Here is a 19,969-nt window from a genome sequence, read left to right as displayed (position 1 = left end):
GAAAGACTGGGCGATGAGTTACCACCAAAATACACCTGTTCAGTATGGGAGATGCAGTTGTCCTATAACCCCAGATGCTTCTGATGGGGGGGAGGGGAAGCTGTTTTACTGAAGTGGGCAAGACAACCTGCCGCTTTTGTCATCTAAGCCAAGGGAAAAATAACGGGTTTTATTAAAACGAAGACATTACATACATGACTTGTTCTCATGTGTTTTCTGGCTCCATAATTATCTTTTAATAGTAAGATTGATGTGAATGATAAAGTTGTGTTATTAAAATCATGGCTCTAGGTTGGCCCTCACTGGTGGTGGATTTATTAACCAGTGCATGTCGTGCTCATGTAGTAGGTTATCAGGACTAGTAAGAATGATGCAGAGGGCATTTGCCATCACAGTTTCAAAGACATCCACATGAAGCACTTGTCCATCAAAATTAGCTTCAGGCATTTAATGAAAACCACCCTAACATGCAAATGTAACTTTTTAGACATGTTTCCAGCAAAGTATTGGAGTGTTTTCCCAACTGCATGGCAAGGAGTTCTAGTGAGATAACAACAGGAAAGAAAATTGAATGTAAAAGAAAATGGAACAGTTAAGAGGGTGGTGGTGGCTTTTTTTGGACATATTTATTATTCCAGCTTCTGGTTTTGGTCTTCCTATTATGTGTCATTATAAGAATCAAGTCACTGAAATGATTTTGGCCTAAGTTTCTTACTTAGTAACGTAAGTATGATGACCATAAATGAATAGGGCCACCTGGCATGTGAAGAAATTTATTTACAGAAGTAAATAAATGTATTTACAGAAGAGGTAATCTGCAATTACTCAGTTCAACATAAATAAGTTTTATTTTTGTAGCTGGTCCTGTTAATCTAATTTCATGTGTCAGAGTCATGATATTATCTAGAATGTTCTGCATTATTAGTGCCATTTTATTAAACTCTGTTATAAAGTTGAAAATAGTCATTTGAAATACCTTATTTATAGGAATTGGACTTAAAATGCATGTCTATCGTTGTGCACGTGTGTGAGGAGGAGAGAATGAGCCATCAAAAAAAGGAAAGCAAATTACTTTAGGAGCTACATCTCCTTTCAATGAATAGTAATTTAAATACAGGACCTCTTTAGGGGCTTTAGAAATGAGGCCACTGAATCTGTTTTGATCTGGATTCTTTACAGCCGACAAAAGGGTTAACTGCCTGGAAGAAGGTGGGCATTTTGAAGCACATTTTGCCTATGAGATAAAGATCATATGAAAATTTACATGTTAATGGAACATTTAAGGGAAAAAAATTGCTCTTTGTCAATTGATTGTATAAATATTTTATCTTGTGTAATATTAGAGGAAGGCAAGCGTGAAGGCATTCAGTTTGAATAGTTTTTGAGAGGAAAATTAGGACATTATTGTTGAAGAAATAATATAAAATAGGGAGTTACAAGCACTTGATCTAAACTGTAAAAACCTTTCATGCACTCTGGCAGAAAGAGCAGATTAAATCCATAATGAAATGGGTAACTTTAGGCCTGCATAAATTTCCAAGCAGTCTCAGTTTCCCAGGAATCTCTCTCTGCTAGATTAATGGCTAGCAGCCTGCCACATAATGAAGTAGTTTGCCTTGGCAATGTGCTCATGAATTTATTATGGTGTCCACAAGTGTGCTATATGGCCTAGACATCTTTATAAATCCTGGATTTAGAGCTGCAGCGATGAGCCATTTCGGTCCTAATGGTGAGGTTGATTTATCACTGTGGTCCTTCACTCCACCCTCCCACCCCCTCCCTGACAGTTATAAAAGGAAAATACAGGTCATATCATTGATGGAAATGAAATGTGAAGGTAATTAGATAATGCCAAATGGATATGGGAAAAGGTGCACTGCTGAAATTTTAAATATGTTGGTAATTTTTTCCTTGGAGCAATTATATCAGGTTGATTTATTTTTACAGTTTATAATCACTTAACTACCTGTGGCTGATTTTAACCAGAGCTTGTGCCTTTGGAGACAAGAAGTAGAGCCTTTCAGTCCGTGATTGTTTATTGTAAATTCATTTATCTCAAAATACCTAATTTATTATGCAATTTACACAAGTCACAGCTCATTGCTGATGGGGAATAATGATTACCCATTTGGCTCCTTGTAAACTGTTCTCTGTGGCTTTATAAAATAATCAACAGTCAAAGCTGTGAGGATTTAAAGAATTCTTTATATTGAAACTGAAACCTGTTTGTTTTTTTTCTCTAAAACGCACTGGAGAATGATAGAATACAAAGCAAATTGTCTAGAGTTGTTTCAAATCAATAGACAAATAGTCCAGAAATTGCTATATTGGATATTTATAACTTGCATTTGTATTACAGGAGGATTAGGGTTTTTTATGGGAATTTGGACATTTCCAAAAGAAACAGTAAAGTTTTTTTAGCAACCAAGGTAGCGGAGCTTTGAAAACAAAAGCACTGCCATGAAATAGTGTGTTATGAACCAAAAGAAATAGATGCACGCTGGGATTTTCAAAGGGACCTGAAGGAGTTAGGGGATGGCACTGCAGTTCTGCAGCAGCCCCGCTGTCGAAAGCACTGAGAGTTTTTCAGCAAATCCTGAGCTACCGTGAACTGAAACTTCCAACAGGTTGTTTGGGTCTCAGTCCTGAAGAGATGGCTGTTGGGAAATGGCAATTAGTGGTTTTTCTAATCTGTAATCTGGGGGAGGGTGGGTGGCCGAGCTGGGTATCGCAGGGTTTTGAATTGTTTTTTTGACCGAGTGATAAAATATATATTTCTTTTTAATGAAGACAGGGAAGTGCAGTGCTAATGAGCTAGAGACAGGCAGTTCTAGAAGCGGTATTTTGCTTTTAAACAAGCACAAGTCATGACGTTCATTTTGGACTTGACACAAGTCAGCAGCGCAACTTTCGCTGTTGGCTGGTTGTAGAACAGGCAAGTGAAAAATCCACCTGGATAGTCCAGGCTTCCTCAGTCTCTTCTAACTCACTTGGATTTGATGGTAACAGTTGAAATGCCTGGTCACAGGCTCACAGCTCATCGGCTGAAGGAATATTTTGGTAATTCAGGGGCATTTGAATCACAAAGGCAGGAAAAAGCGGCCAGGTCAGTTGAGTTGGGATCAAGTCCAAAGTTATCTTCTGATAAAGCTTGAAAAGATTTTTGAAGCTCTTGCCTTTGCAGAGAGAATGACTCCCTTGCAGCTCTACAGAGCTCCCTGTGTCTGGTCCAACTGTCTTTGCAACTTTTTGATACATAAATTTTGTTGGGCTTTAAACAGCACTATGCCCGCAGCATAGTTCTCTTCTTGTCTCTGAAGCAATTGGATTGAATCAAAGACTTTTCTGAGCTGGAATAGAGTTTTCACTTGCAGTTTATCCTACTTTGTGAGTAGCAAACTCTGCTAAAACTAGGGAAGGATCACACTGTCCCACCAGCTTGGAGTTGTACTGAATAACTGTTTATTTCTTTGAAGAGATGAAACTTGTCTTGCCTTAAACTCAGGAAAGTGAGAGTTGCCAGATCTCCGTTCGCTCTGTGTTTTGGTAAATCCCTCTCTCGGCACATCTGATTGGTGGAACCCTGGAACATCCAGTCTAGATGAGCTGCTCTCAGTGAGCCTGGGCACGCGTGGCTGTTGAAATGTGGCACTGTGTTCAGAGCAAGGTCATTCCTTCTAGGGCTAGTGATGAGGAAAAGAGAAAAGAGCCTACCTTGCTGCTTTTAAAAATAATTTTGCATTCCAAAAGCAATATAGAAAGTGGCAGGTTCAAAGGGATGCTTAAATGAATCTACTGGGACTTAAGCTTCTTCAACAGACTTCCCTTCCCCACCCCCAATATTCCCATTCAGTGCTGAATTTGTCCCAGAGAGGAGAAAGGAAGGCGAAGACCACCTCTGCCTGCCTCTTCTTCCTCCTGTATGTGGAGATGTGGGTACGCGGGTGCCTACATGCACACAGCAGCACCAGAAGTAATGGTATTTCATGGCTTTGGAGAAGCTCTTGTGAAGGAAGTATTTGGTTTGTCTGGGACAGCAGCATGAACTATTATAATACTGCCGATGAAAGAAAACACAAGCAATATCTCTCCACCTTCTCAAAAGGCTGGTTTGCTTTGAAAACTTAGACCTGGAACCTGACAGTCCCTAAATGCATGATTATTCTCCACACAAGGGAAGACTATATAATGGTTAGACTTGGAAGATTTGGGCCAATCTCTTCCTGGTCTTTCTCTACTTAAGTGACTACCAGATGTAAACTTGGAGCAACACATCCAGATGAGGCCAGTGATTTTTGCATGCCTTCCCCTCTTGCCCACAGCTAAACTCTCATTTTTCCTCTCACTAGTCGTTATGTGGCAGTAGACCAAGAAATCATTGATGCAAAGACACCATTAAGCTTGTGGAGACACAGAGCAGAAAGCAGGAGGTTACAGAGCAATTTTATGTATTGTTGTTGCTGTGGACTTGGGGCTAAGGAGGCAGCATGTGGTGGTCACTTTTTTTTTTTGCTCTTGCAATTCAACCTCTTAGTCTTCATTGTCCACGGCAGGATGGGTTAATGTGTATTAAAACACTATTCTCAATGTACAGGTTGGCTGTAAGTCATACACAGTTCAATTCTGAAGCAGAGCATCTGTAAGAAGTGTGCTGGATAGCAGTCAGTAGTTAGATACCAGTCTTGAAGTTTGCTCCCCAAAATAGCAGGCCTACCCGAGGCTAAGCTGTGGAACTGCTTTAGTGCACTTTTATCCACGGAGTGTTGTTTCAAGTGCCCGGGTTCAGTGGTGTTGCTGTCCAAGCTGTCATTCCCCTGCAGCAGTGTGTGCAAGGTAGAAATGGGGCTTTGAAGCTTTAATCTGAAAACATCTGAGTTTAAATGAAATCCTATCTGCAGACAGATGTGGATCCCACATTTTCAGGTTGGTTACACCTGTCATCCTTTTGCAACACAGATGCTTCTACTCGAGTCCTCATTATAAAACTGCTTTGTTTTAATGAGATGAGTAACTTGGGTGGCAAATACGTACCTCTTGTTGCTGGGTCTTGTGCCAGAAGACGGGCTGTTAGAGCTGGAGAAAAGGGATTTGTGAGGCCCAGTTTTCGTTGAAAGATCTCTGGGAGTTGGGTGACACTACAGCCTGTTCGCCATTTCTCTCAAAAATTTCTTTACTGTCTATTGATGGTAAATGTTCATGATAACATAACATCTACTTTTACTGAATTGCACTTTAGTTTCCTGGCAATGTAGGAAAACTCTTGCGGTTGGATTTTGGATTATTTTTTTGTTGCCTGGTAACATTTCAGGAAACTGTAAATGCTTCTACAACTGAACTTATTGTTATTTTTATCTCTGGGGGAGAGTGGAACTTTCAAATGTGGTTTTAGTAAAGGTGTCTTGGTATAAAAGAGGAGAAAATAAGAGGATAATTATTGCAACGGTCTTCTGCAGCCATGGGGACTAGATTCCTAGTTTAAACTCTTGAAGTTTAGAAGTTTTCAGTGGAGGATGAAAAATTTGAATATATAGGCACTCTTATCAAAATACCGCCTCCCCCCTTGAAAAAAGGGAAAAGAATACAATAGTTCTGCATGTTTTGTTGTGTAAATGAGTTACTCAAAAATTCCCAGCATCAAACATTCAAAGCTGAAAGTAAAAATTCTGTACATTCCTGGAGAAAATTTGATAGTGATGCATATTTGATCAAATATTTGTTTTATAAGTTTCCAAACATTCGCCCATGCCTTTGAGCTGCCCAGGGCTGGCAGCGTTCCAGACGCTGCCGTAGGTAAGCTGCCACAACTATTTGCTCTTTGCCCATAAATAAATTCTCACCTTTCTGTAACAGCCAGTCCTGGCTCTTTGTAAGTTCTGTTGGGTTTTGCACAAAATGTATTAGTATCTGTTGCAAACTACCTGGTCTCGTGTTACGTATAACTTGATGTTTTTCCATGGCAAGGTCTCCAAGCATGAAAAGGTGCATGGAGTCCAGGGGGAACAACCAAGGGAGCCTGACCGCTTTTGTCTTCCATAGAAGTTTATTTGTGCGTGGTTGTTTTGGGGGTTTTTTGGGGTTTTTTTTGTTTGTTTTTTTTTAAATGCCCAATGTAATTCCATATATTCTGATGGTACACAGCCCTCTAAGTCTGTTTTAGTTGATGCATCTCAAGTAACATGTTACGTATTGGTTGTAAGGCAGCTAAATAACTCTTGAAAACATCTGCTGCCTCTACCTTAGTTTTTCAGGGACTACTGTAATAAGTCTAAAATTCCATTTAACTGAAGTTTAAGATTTAAAAGATAAGTACTGTTCAGTTGACTAATCAAATAGTCATAAAAGCTCTTTTCTGAACTATAATTACATTTATTCAGTTCTGGGTTTGATTTATTTTTTATTTTAATTGTCAGCCCTGCTACACCATGATGCTAATAGAAATGTTATTGCAGCCAATATGGGCTAAAATGATGTCTGATGATTATTAATGAGAGCAATAAGAAGGTATCTTCATATAAAGTCAGCATTAAAGGAGTAATTCATTTTACCTGTTATAATTGGATTGTAGCATTTAAATAGCCTGGGACTTCCTCTTAATTGTGATTAGTTGCAGCTTCTTCCTTTTAGTACAGTCTTTAACTCTTCCTCCACTACTACTTTTGTTTCTTTTATGAAGTAATTAAACACGAATTGCTTGGTGCCTTTTTAATAAATATATCCAAGGATTTTGTAGCTGTTAAATGGTATAACTGCCTGTTAGAAATACTTATGCGCAGTGCCCGTAGCTGGAGGTGCAAAGCTATCATTTCGCTGTAGTGTTTTATATGGTATGTTGTTAAACAAATACATCAATTACTGCTTTGGGTGCAAAAATCACAGCAAGTGTCTTTGTCAGGAGTGATTGTAAAGCTGAATTTTAAGAGAATCAGATGAAAGGAGGACAATTATCATATTTATTTTACCAAGGGATAAGCAGAATCTGCGAAGACTTGTCTGGACCTGTGGTTGCCAAATGAGCTGGTCTGAGATGTGAGCGTGCTGAGCCCTGAGTCCCTGCGTTCTCCCTCGCAATGTAGGATTTTGGGTGACAGCACGTTATGTTATGGGAGATGAATCGTGTTCTGCCCTGTTTTGCTGTCTCAGAAAAATTAACTGTTCTGATTGACCTCAGCCTGGCTGTTTGCTGCCCAGTTTCTGGTGAATAAATTCATTTTGAAGATTCAGCCCTCTTTAAAAACCCCTGAATTTATTTTGCCACCACAGACACACAGAGCATGACAGGGTTGGGGGAGCACACTTTTAGTACTCAGCAGGTTTTAAAGATTAGAAACAAAACCTTGTTTCACCCTTCTATTAATTTAAACTAGGTTTTGAAGAGCTCTAATGATTCAGAATTTAAAAGGATGGTCACTTGGGAGCTGTGATATAAAAGTTAGCCTGTATTTATGACACTCTACTGTAAGAAATGAGCATCTATCAGGAGAATAGTAGTGCTGATACACAGGAGGGCTCTCTGAGGACAAGTTAGAACCGTTCATCCCGTACTGAGAAATGCACATATTTCTTACTTAAGCCTACTAGTGCACCTGGAGAGACTCTCAGAGTCTGGCTGCTGCTGGTAGCTCTCAGCTAATATACATTGATTTACTTTTACTCTAGAGTACATGAGGGTAGATAAGAATCTGCTGATCAATCTTCCGTGTTCTCTGCTATGTGTGTACCTCGCTTAGCTGTTAAGATAGCTGAGTGTTTAGAGTAGGTGTAATTCCTCTCTTGTCTTTTGCAACCTCTGTGCTATTTTTCCATGTTAACAACATGTAATTTTAAAACACTTGCGTGTGTTTTCCTGCATATTACTTTGCCTTCTGTGCAGTATTTTGGCACATGAAGGGAAATAAAATACTGATTGCTTGATGTCAGCCGTGGTGGAGGTGTCGCACAGTCGAGGACTGTTTTCGCCGCTGTTTAAATGCGGTCTCCTTCGAAGGCGTCTTTTAGGCCACGTTATTTTGCAGCCATGAAGTCTGGTGGCAGCTATTCTGTACCCATGGCACAGACAAAGCAGTGGGTTTCTCTAACCAATATAAATAATAGGAATTCTGTTAGGAGTGAGGCATCTCCAAACTCCATCCGTCATGTTAGTGACAGATGCATAAAATCTTCCCTGTAGCGTGTGTTTATGGCATAAGTTAAGCTGGTGAGAGTTAATGAGCGTGGAGTGTGAATCCAGCATGTACAGGAGCGCCTGCTCCCCTCTTCGACTATGCCTGGTTTTGCATTTTGATGAAAAATAATTGATGGACTTCAAAAATGCCCAGGATAAATAATGAATGAATTTAGGCTACCAGTAATCTATTCCAAAGGCTATAATGTGTTAAAAGGAACTGCAGAGTTAACAAAAACTTGTTCTTTTAAGGCTGACTTGAAATGGCTTGATTTATTTTTTATTTTGTCAGCCGTGCTACACCATGATGCTAATGGAAATACTAATGGTACTTTTGCATCCCATCCAGAATTTTGGAGGAAGTACAAGAAGAATGGAGGGATTGAGCTGATGGATATTTCAGTTTTCAGGAATCGATGAGTGGTACTAGAGCACCAAGGGAGGGCTGGATGAGCTGCTCTGCCCAGCCTTGCCAACGCAGCCTAATCCTGCAAATATCCCTTCCCGTGAGCCTTTCAAGAGTAAAATCTGATGGTCAGGTTGAAACACACCAAAGTATGTAGTGGTTTGTTTGGTTTTTATGTGGATAAAGTTCCAGTAGAGATTGTCAAAACCGCTAAATTTATTTACCCTTGAGACCCAAAGGCAGGCTTCAACTTTGGTTTCCTGAGGCCAGTCAGATTGCTCCGCTCAAATCTTTGTGAAAATACATCTACACCAAACAAGATACGTTGTGATTTCCAAGCCATGTGGGTCACTTTTGTCTAGGATTAGGCTCTTCTCATTTTCTGTAGAAGGGCAGATTGCATAGGGAAGTCGCACCGTGTTTTCTTTTGATTGGTTTCTCTGACCACAAATTGAAAGAATATGTGAAAAGATCTGAAATGCCAAGCCAACTTTATGTATTATCACTATTGCAAAGTTTCAAGGGTTTGTGACTAAGATATGCAGGAAAAGAATGGATAGGCTTAAAACCAGCCCGTGTGGTCCTGGAAGTCGGAATTGGCAATTGATAACAATTCATGTTTGTATATTACAGGATGAGTCCATTTAAAATTTGGGTACCTTGCGATTACAGGTTTACAAAATTTTGAGCGAATTAGTCTTCCATGCTCACACTGCTATTTGAAAGCAGATAGAAAAGAACTTTGAGGATGATGATCATAGAATATCCTGAGACAGAAGGGACCTGTGAGGATCAAAATACATAAAATGGGTTGTTTTAAGATGGAAGAATGAATTTCTAAGTCTTCAATTGATGCTAATTTGGCATCTGGTAAACTGTAAAGAGGCTCATCTTGGAGAGGTGGCCCTGTGTCTCTTGAGGACAGTTCTCTTGAAAATAATGGGAAAAATCCAAGTATGGAGCAGTTAAGTTTTAGAAGGGAAAAGTTGGGAAGCTTAAATAGAGCAATGTGGATGATTAAGAACAAATGTCTAATTAGTATACAGGTGAAAGTCCTTGGAACAGATTATTTTTAAGTCTACATATTCTGAATGCCCTCTGTTTTTACATTCCATTTGGGTGACACTTTGACACTTAAGCCTTCATATCTTGATCCTCAGAGCACGCTTTTGAAATTAGAAAGTCGGCACCTGCTCATCTTGGTATGTGTTATTTTTCACTGGGATGAAGCTTGTGTTTTCAAAAGCATTTCCTGAATTGGGATGTGGTTTTAGGCAGCTCTGGTTGATTTCTGTCCCCAGGAAGCCAAGCAAACTTTTGCCATTGATTTAACGGTAGGGTTTAATGAACAGCTGCAGCTCCACTCGAAGTCAGTTAAGACTGCAAGCTTTCATTGCCTCTGAAATCAAAACCTGTATTGTCCCAAATTAGGTGCCTACGAGGAAAAAAAAAAATTATGAAAATTTTAGGTGTAAGTGTTCCCTTCCGGGATACTCCTGGTGTCTCTTCTGTGACTGAGTACAGGTAAAAATGATATTTTTTTTCTTGCTATCTAAAGCAACCCAGCTCTTTGAAAAAAGCACTTCTATTTAAATAAAGTTTTTATTTAAATAAGTTTTTGTTCCACTTGTTATTTAAGTTGGTTTAAGAAATACAAGTATGTTGTGACTTCTCAAGCTGTTTTAAACACACACCACAATTTTCTCTCTAACCCCTAATTTGAATACCTAATCTCTCATTTTTGTGCCCCACTCACGGACCCTGCATAATAAACGTTAACATGGGTAGGACTTTGCATCATCAAAGAAAACACGCTCTACGAAATATGTGTATAAAATATATATAATCTTCATCATAATATGACTGTGTTTCTCCCTTTCTGCCTTTATATTTTGTCAAACATACATTGTATATTAATGTAATGCTTCAAAAAAATAATAGATTGTTTCTGGTTCATTTAGCCACGCATGCGTTATCTCATTTTACATAGCATATGCATGTCTTTTAATCTGCTATTAACATTTTCTTCAACTTTGCCCCCTCTCTGTTTTATCCTGGCAGTAGGCGAGGGAGCCTTGTTTATCCTGCTCCGATTCTGGGGTGTTTTCATCTTTAATTGTAGGTCAGGGAGCAGGGACCTCTCCGGCACTTCTGTTTTCCCCGGCTATGTAAATGCGAGCGTGCCGGCTGCACTGGTGGGACCTTCTTTCCCTTCAGGGTTACTTATGCAGCAGATGCATTGCCAATCCTCTTATTGTACCGATATTGATCCCACCTCCCCATAATGAACTGTAACAACAACTCTATTATTCGCAGGTACCCGATTGGCTGAGGATAATATGAAATTAGCTGGCGTGCATCGGGCCTGTCAGTATCGATTTCCCTACCCAGATTACTTGTTACAAAAGAATAGAGCTGTCTGCACTGTAATTGAACAAGTTAACTCCTTGTCTCATAAAATGTAAGCCCATATTGATTGCCTACTGTAGTATGCAGAAGGAGGAAAGTTATAATGGTATTTAATCGCCATGGTGCTGAGAGGCCTTTTTTTTTTTGCAAACCAAGTGACAGCTGCTGAGAAAAGGCTTGAGGCTTCCTTGCAAACAGAGAAAACAGCAGGATTTCTCCGAGTGATACATAATGAGGGGCCGTGGTGAATAGAAGAGAGCTGCTCACTGCTGGTGCCTCGCTCATAGCACTTCTGCTGCTGCTAAACACAGTAATTTTTATTTTAATTGCTTTGTGAATGAATGGCAGGGCACACTCGAGTGCGCGTTGGTTGGTTTCCTTAAGCCATGCTGTGTCTTCAAAACTTGTGGTTTAGGTACACCTTCCTTCAAGGCATCAAGAAATACAGCTGAAAATTCAGAGCTCAAAATGTTTCATGAGCATGGAGGGTCCCTGTCACACGATCAGGCCAGTTGTGAGAGGAAGGGGATGGCACGTGATGTTTTGGGGAAACCGCTGAGCATCTCCTGCCCTCAAAACGGGTTTTGGATATTTGCAGTTGAGGGCAGCCCGCTGCAGGGACAGCGACAGTGCCCCGCTCAGTTCTGCCGTACCGCTGCCTGTTGCCTGAATTTGCAATAGCAGCCGCCTGTGTGCAGTGACATTTTAAAAAGAGCAAATTACTGCGAGTGCACCAAGTGTATGTTTCATTAACACCCAACGTCATTTAAAGTGCAGTTTGTGAGCAGATGATGGAAGCGCTGAGTGCAGGGAGGAAGGGATGGGTTCTCCCAGTGGGCTCTTTCCCACGGGGAGGGACCGTGGTGCGCTGTGGCACTATGTGGGGACTCTGGCCGCGGGGTTTCAGAGATGGGCAAAGGCCTTGGAGAAAACACTTCGTTTTCAGGGACTGACTAGCTCTTCCACTGCAAGATTTTCCTGTGCTATTGTTTGGTTTTGTTTGTCTTCAGCAGTTTATTTGTAGTTTCCTGTTCAAACTTGTCTCTCCACATGCTGATAGCTTTCTGCTCCTCTATTTTCTGGTGCTGTTCCCATTCCCTAGAGTTCTGTTTCCAGTTTGGTTTGTTTTTTCCAGAGGGGTGACAAGAACTAAGTACAATACCTACACACATTATGCTGCTTTTTTTTTTTTTAAATGGCATTATATTCTTTCTCCCTGCTTTAACCTGCTAAATTTGACAACTTGTCCTTGCCACTCTTCTCACGGACCCCTAAGCATTGCTGGAATGGACTTCGCTTGTGCTTTTCCAATAAATTCAGGGAAAGCAGCAGTTTTTCTTCACCTGCTTTCTATTCCATCATGCTTTCCTATCAGCTAGACTGGTTAGATTTTTCAGAAGTGCCACATAAGTTCCTCTTCCCACCCTTTCCAACCTTAATTTTTCATGGTGTGGAATTTATTAGGCAGCATTTAATAGGGATACAAAGGTGTGAATAAAGCCACCAGATTTGCTGGCATTTATTGCATTTCACTTTTTCTCAAGCAGTAAGGGATTGAGATCAGATGATTCTGTTTTCTGGAAGAACTGTGCAAGGCTAGAGAAAGATCCTCAACTAAAGTAGAAGAGACCATGGAAATGAGAGAGATTGAAGAACAAGGGATGTAAAGGTGAGGGAGGAGTTGCTCCAAATCACAGAATCTGGGTGTGCAGCATGGGGTGGGATGCATTGTGAGTCGCGGGGACTCCCCACAGAGCCTTGAGGAAAGAATCCAGATAAATAGAGTTTAGAAACTTGGTGCCGATTGGAAAAACAAAGCACAGTGCATAATCCACACCATTCCTTCAGAAAGCACAGAATGTCACCAGAATTATCAAAGTGAAGGAAATACACTCATTTTTGTCTGGATTAGGGTTCAGCATGACATGTGAGTCCACAGGTTTGCCTGCAGATGTTGTTCATTGTGGCATGACTGTAACCGGCTGTATGGCACATGAGATAATGGAAACTAAATCAGGAGAGAGGGAGAAGGAAGAAAGGGAAGTCATCTGTGTTACTCTCTTCCATTCTTCACACCTGAAAGTAAGCTGCTTCAGCAGGACAGAAGCTGTTTCTTCTCTCAGGATTTTATGAAGACTCTAAGCTGGAGCGTGGGAGGAGGTAAATGCAGGGAGTTGCTGGTCTCTGTGGCGTGCCAGCCTTGCGTGCCGCAAAGCGGAAGGCAGATTTCTACTGCAGCTCTGAACTTGGGGTTAGGTTGAAAAATAAGATTGACAAGAAATTTCAAATAGGCTGCTGTTCCCCAGCGATTGAAACAAACGCAGCTTTCATTCCTTCCCATTCCTAAAATTTAAAAAAGTATCAATCAAATGGTACCAAAGACTCCTGCTGTGACGAACTCTTCCTGCTTCTGTATCCAATCTGCCGTTGTGGACAACGAGAAATGCTAATGATCACTTTGATAATTGTCTCGACGCTTCTCTTTAGACTCAACATCTTTCCCAATAGAGAGTACTTTTGTATTTCTATTTGTCTGTCTGTTTTAATTTCCTTAGAGAAAATTGCTGAGTTCTGGGGAATATCAGTCTGTTCTGTTTAAAGTCAAGGTCCCATGTTCCTGACTGTTACGATGTGGCTGTGAAATGTGTCATTCTGTGGAAACAGATGCATCTTTTCAGGGTCCTAGGTGTTCACATGGCAAGCTCTGCTGGGGCGATCCATATTGCGTAACTAGTTGTATACAAACTGTGTGAGTATGCAAATGTGCAGGTTCTTTTCTGCTCATTTATTGAAACTTGTGATCTCTTGGACTTCCGTCACAACCGCTCCGCCTTCCATTCTCTTCCATGTGCCTCTCCTATAGGGAAATGGATCTATCAGAAACATGCAGGAAGCTCAGCGAGTTCATGCTTGCAAAGTGTTAGACGCTTTTGCCTTCTACCCAGATAACGTGCATCCCTATCTTTTGGTGTAGCTGTTACAGTACTTGGAATGGAATCCAGGCGATGGCTGGAACTACTTGGTGCTACTACAGTACAAGTAATAAATAACAATAAATGAGGAAAAAAACACTGAGGCTAGGACATGACCTTAGTGCAACTTAATAAATAATGCATATAAAAATCTGCCAATCAAAACCAAAAAAAACCCCACATAGTATTGCAAGTATTTATTTGGGCTGCAGACTAAATACACTGAACGATGTCTTTGCTCATACTCCATTTACACTCATGCAACTCCATTGCCTGAATTTCAATCGCAGCTTTTGCACCAGAGTAAGGAAGAGTGGGAGAAAGCTTTAAAAATTGGGAATTTTTTCATTGTTCTCTATAACTGTGAAGTGTGAATGTATGCCAGTGGCTATTGTTGTGTATATAGAAAGGACCTGGTGCAAGATGGTAGTATGAAAAAAAAAAAAAGTTCTTTTTTATTTTTCCTGTTCCTGAAGCTACTTTGTCTATTTTATTATACTTCATGACCATTTTTATACGCTGATATTTCTGTCCATAAGAACTGGTAAACATAAATCTTTTTCTATATGCTGTGTCTACCAGAAGATTTTGGAATTCCCCTGACCCTATGATGAGCTTGCCGCTTTGCATTGGTGCTGCCAGATGTTGCTTGTGGTGTACTCCTATGGATGGGTCCTTAACCACGGGAGCTCTGTACTGCTCAGGTGGAGGCAGCAAAGCTATAGAGAAAAGTTCAGGCTTGTTATGCTGCATTAACGTTTCTGATGCCAAAAATGTGCTAGACCTGGGGGGCATTGAACAGGTTGATCTAAGAGCTGTCTTTCAGAGACAACAGAGACAGTTCAAGGGCTTTTACAACCCAAAGCAGATAAATTTTTGCCTGCCTGCCTTCCTATTGCAGAAGCTGCCCATGTAAGGTGGCCGTCCATGTTACTGCATACTTGTTCGGGCCCAGAAGGTAGACTAGAGCATTTTCAGACTGCTCAGAGGACAAAATTAATTGAATTGAGTTATTTACTTAGCTGTGGTTGGGAATGCTTTTCTTCTCTGAGAAGTCAGATTCTCTACTTGTGGTCCAAGCTGCTGCTGTCTGCAGTCATGCCACCTGACTTGCTGCATTTGGGAGACTTCATTTCTACTGAAGTATTTTGAATTTGCAGTATTTTCTTCAGCCAGTTGTTTTGGGCTTTTTCTTCCACAGCACTCAATAACTCTGCTCCGCACCTATTTATTCCTAAATATCTTTGTTCTCTGTAAAACTTTTTTTTCTTGAAGTACAGGTATAACCTCAATTAATATTTTTTTTTATTCACTATTAAAAGTGTGCTTGGATACTACTCGTTTGTGTATGTGTCTGTTTTGACTTTTGGGGTTGGTAGGAGAGAAGGGCACAGAAAAGGCAAGTAGTGTTTAGGCCATACAAATATTTAATATACAAGCTGAGGGTAATAACAAAGAAAGGATCTGTCAGGCAAACAGCTTGTGTTAAGAAGAATTATAGTGCTGAGAACCCCTCGGGGTAGCAGTTCACTCTCATTCTCTTCTATATCATTTCCCTCCGACTGCAAGACCTCTGGATTAGATATTTTCTGTTATCTGTGTGATGAGCGTCCAGAACAGTAGGGAGCCCACTGGAATCTTTGGGTGCTACAACTAGAAATAATAGTAGGGAATCATCCCTCTCTGCAGATAATCTTGATATGCTGCTTATGGGTTTACCCTGCACTACTGAAATCAATGAAAGTTTAACAGCTGACATGAGATAAAAATCCACTGTAATTAGGTTTGTGATAAAAAAGATCTTTGAAATGAAGGTTGCTTTCCAAAACTGAACTGAGTTGGGAAATATTCCATTAACCATTTAAAAACCTGTGTCCTTTCAAATCACTCTTCATTTCTGCATTGTAATGCAAAATCACCATTGATCTATAACCAAACCTTGCTGTGTTGGGTTTTGATGTAGGGTAGAAAGTGTGAGGTATTATGCAGAACACTTCTTCATACCTAGGACACCCTCCCATTAGTTAGATCATCTAAGCATCCTTTGTTTTGATGGTGGGTTGTGGTGGTGTTTGGGTTTTGTTTTGTTTTTTATTCAAATCTAGCTTTGGTTTCTTCACTTGCTACTAAGGAAGCAAATAGTTCAACAGAATGAGAAGGTTTTTGCCTTCCTGAAACTTTTTACTGGATACAAGAAAAGAGAATGGAGGTCCCCGAAGTTTGCCATAATGCCTTCTGTGCAGAATATCATGTTTTTTTTCTGCTCTAAGTGTGTAAAAGGACATATATTTGGATTTACTATTATCACTTGGGTGAGGAATATTGATTTGAGGAAAAAAAAAATACCAGAGGAAAAAGCAGAGAATGTGATGAGTTCTGCAATAATCTCAATTTCAGGTCAAGCTGCCTTAATAAACACCCCAAGAGGTCAGGGCTGATTCAAAGTAGGAATTGAAGTCAGTGATAAAACATCCATTGATGTGCTGGCATCAGAGTTGGAAAGCGAAGGCGGAACAGAACATTGGTGCAAATACGTCTGTAATATTGGTGCTTACGCTTTTCAATTTGCTGCTTCTGCTTAAAAAGCCTAGAAATGTGATTTAAAAATTACTGTTTGAATGGAGGTTGTATGTCTGTCCCTCATGTCTCTCCCATTCAGATATTTGTACGTATCTGCACCTTGACATCCCCAAAGAAGCAGTACGGGATGTTTCTGTATTTTTAATTGTGCTCCGAACATGGCCAGCCCTCCCAGACCCTGACGATCTTAGCTTTCTGGTAATTTCTATGTGTATGTCTTACTCACCAACAGGATTTCTTATGCTCTCCTGGTTCTGATTGTATGCAAGGGGGTTTCCAGTCTCTGTAACAAGCCAAGGCGAGTTCCCTATTTACTCTGCCTATTGTGAATGCTCAGATCTATGTGCAATTGTATATCAAATAACCTTGCCCCTAAGCAGATGAGTATTTATTTCAGTCAGTTACCCCTTATAATTACTATATTGAACCTAGTTGTCTATAAAATGGATGGTTTGCTTATACAGTTTACCAAAATAGTTCATTAGGGGTTAAACAAAATGAAATCCCATTTGCAAAGAGTATAATAAATTGTTTCATCTGTGAATTTAGCTGTTCTCCCTAATGCAGACATGGATGTTACAGTGGTTCTCCCTTGATAGGGTTATGGGTTAATGAAATGCTTTTTCTGTTGCTTATTTTCCTCTCTTCTGTGCTGAGTGATAAGTAGCTAACCAACGAAGCTTGTAATTACAATCTTACAGAAACCGGGCCGATCTGTATATAAATCTCACCATCCAATTACAAGATGTAATAATTTTGCACTCAAGCTGGTAATGAGGTCTAATACTTGTGCATGTGATAATCCCCTCTGGATGCCGGCTTGATCAGATGTTGGCTTTGTAATTAGACGGGCAGAAAATCATTATTTCATGTTCAGGAAAAAATTAGGTTGGTGGGAAGTTAATTTTCTCTCCGCTCTCTGAAGCGTAGACAAGAATTTAATGATTTAATCATGATTGTTAGCTCTTTTGCAATCAATTTGTAATGATTGTGTAGCAACTCTCTTCAAGGGAAGCTGCATCAGGGAGGAGTATGCAAACAACTGTCTAGGAGGGCTGATTATAAATAGGATCACATGTCTCCAAAGCCCATTAAAATGTTCTTAATAGTGACGTACCGATTCTCATGTCGCATCCGGGCAGTCTTGAGAAAGGGGTCCTGGGCTAAGTTGGCTTTGCCACGTGTGCAGGAGCCTCCAGGTCATTTGACAGTCCTCGAGTGCTGGTGGAACGCAGAATGTGTGGACTGAGTTGCTAAAACTGTGAGGGGCAGTGGTCTGCGTTAGCCACTCTTGTGGATTTTCTTCTCTATGCAGACTTTTTTTCCCCCTCTCAAATATTATACCAGTTTCTATAAAGCGTGACTGAGGAGAATATTTCAGTTGCTCAATCTGAAATATATAACCAACAGAAAAAAGGGATTTTAGCTCTAGTTTTGAAGGAAGAACTCGCATTTGGTCCTTGTCCTTCAGAGTTTGCAGAAGAGATATTATTGGCTGTCATAACCAAATATGCCTCGTGTCTTTGAGCGTAGCTGTCTTATCATCTTAATAAAAATAATTTGCTTTTTCCTTTGGGGGGAAATTCAAACAGTACATACTGCTCCATAAGTGGAGTAAGAAAAGTTTAGCTAATGGGAAATTCACAAAAATATCAAGCAATAAGCAAAATATTTTAATAATTTCAGAACTGTTCAGGAATTGAGGTTGAATGCAGCTCAGAAACAGGAGGGGAAAAAAAACAGCGGGGTACCATACCAAATGCTGAGAATTACCTGGAAGAGAGAGTTGTGCAATAGATCAGCCTGCTTTGTCTGGTGCAGTGGACTGAGAAGGAAAACACCTTGAACCTCCTGTTTTCACAGGACTCAGTATTCTGACAGCTGCCTTCTGTTACGTGGGCAAGCACCAGCCAACAGCCCTGAGGAGGGCATCTTCTCTTCGCCACTGATGTGCAGCTGAGGAATCTCTTTGAGCAGCAGCCCGTTGTAGCAGCTCCTAGGTGGAGAGAAATGAATTACCGTTACGCTTGGAGACCAGTGGCTTTCTCTATTTCCATTATTTTAGATGTAACTATATTGTATTGTTACGCGAGCTCTATTTCCATGCTGTGCTGTTGAAATTAATTCTGTATGTATTCTACAATGTTTTTGAATCGTAGATGTCTTCCTTCCTCCGTGCTTCCTCTACTGTTTTGTCAGCAGTATAGCTTTTCTCTTTCAACAGCATCCAGGAGTTGGGCTTAAGCTTTTATAGGGATTCCAGTGTAGTCTGATCTAACACCAGTTTACTTCACATCGCTGCAGGGCTGGCTCGGGTTGAGCCTGGTTCAACCACATTCGCAAATAGACTTTACCATGTCTGTGTGCAGCCTTAGAAAGAGGTGCATCAGTAACAGCACCTTTTCCATCAGGTTTGGGGGTTCGCTTTTGCTTTTCTTTCAAGTGTTTGTTCAAGGTGTGTGTGTGTTTGAGCTGCATTAAAACTTGTAAGTTGTAATTTCTGGGAAAGGGGAGGAAAAATGGGATATTTACTGAAACTTGAACCATGTTTCTCCGTTGTGGATTTTGTATCATGCTAATTTTGTCAACTGGGACAGACTGTACTTCAGATGCAATATGATGATTAAGAATAGGAAGTATGTTAAGGAAAATCCCCTTTTTCAATGGCACAGTGTATTCCTTTTTCCCGGACCAAAATTTACTATGACTGGCACCACATTTTATTTTTCTATCGTTCAGCCTTGTCAAGAGAGGACTCAGAATAATAGTCAAATAATGCTTAATTCCCTGATGTTGGTACTTGATGTGCTTTTTGTCATATTTCTTCTGGGACTGAAGCCTTTTCAGTCGAGATCATTATTATTTCGGCTAAGGGTCAGGGAGGCTAAACAGCTGTTGGTGATCTAATTACAGGGTTTTGCAGAGAATCATTTCAAGTTTGTCTCGCCAGTTCAGACCCATTCTAATTGCTATTGCTCCTCAACTAAGCCAATATTCAAGAAAACCTCTGCAGGGGTCTGTGGGTGAAGATTTCCACATGCGTGTCTCTTGGCTAATCCTTATCTAGCAAGTCCTACAAAGTCTGTATATTCTTGGGAGCTTTGCTTTTTCAAAGATGAGGGAAGGAGCAAAGTATTTGCCATAACATACAAAGTGCAGTTGCTTATAAACAATGCCTCATGTTTATATAAATTAGCTCCCATGCTATCAAATGAAATACAGCAAGGAAACCAAAGCACTGTCTTCCAAGACTTTTTATCTTTTGTTTAATTTTGTTAGTTGAACCTTCTGCTATAGAACAACTGGTGGTATTTTCAGTGTTTTTGAAAACAAGGATTTTCTTTGAAAATAAACAATTGCATGGAGGATTATATTTATTATAAGGTCTGAGCAATGCCATGAAGATAGTCTCTCTTCCCCCCCCCCCCCTTTTTTTGCACT

The sequence above is a fragment of the Charadrius vociferus genome, unplaced genomic scaffold, assembly GCF_000708025.1.
Source record: "Charadrius vociferus isolate BGI_N301 unplaced genomic scaffold, ASM70802v2 scaffold400, whole genome shotgun sequence".
Classification (NCBI taxonomy): domain Eukaryota; kingdom Metazoa; phylum Chordata; class Aves; order Charadriiformes; family Charadriidae; genus Charadrius; species Charadrius vociferus.
Note: the sequence above shows the minus strand (reverse complement) of the source record.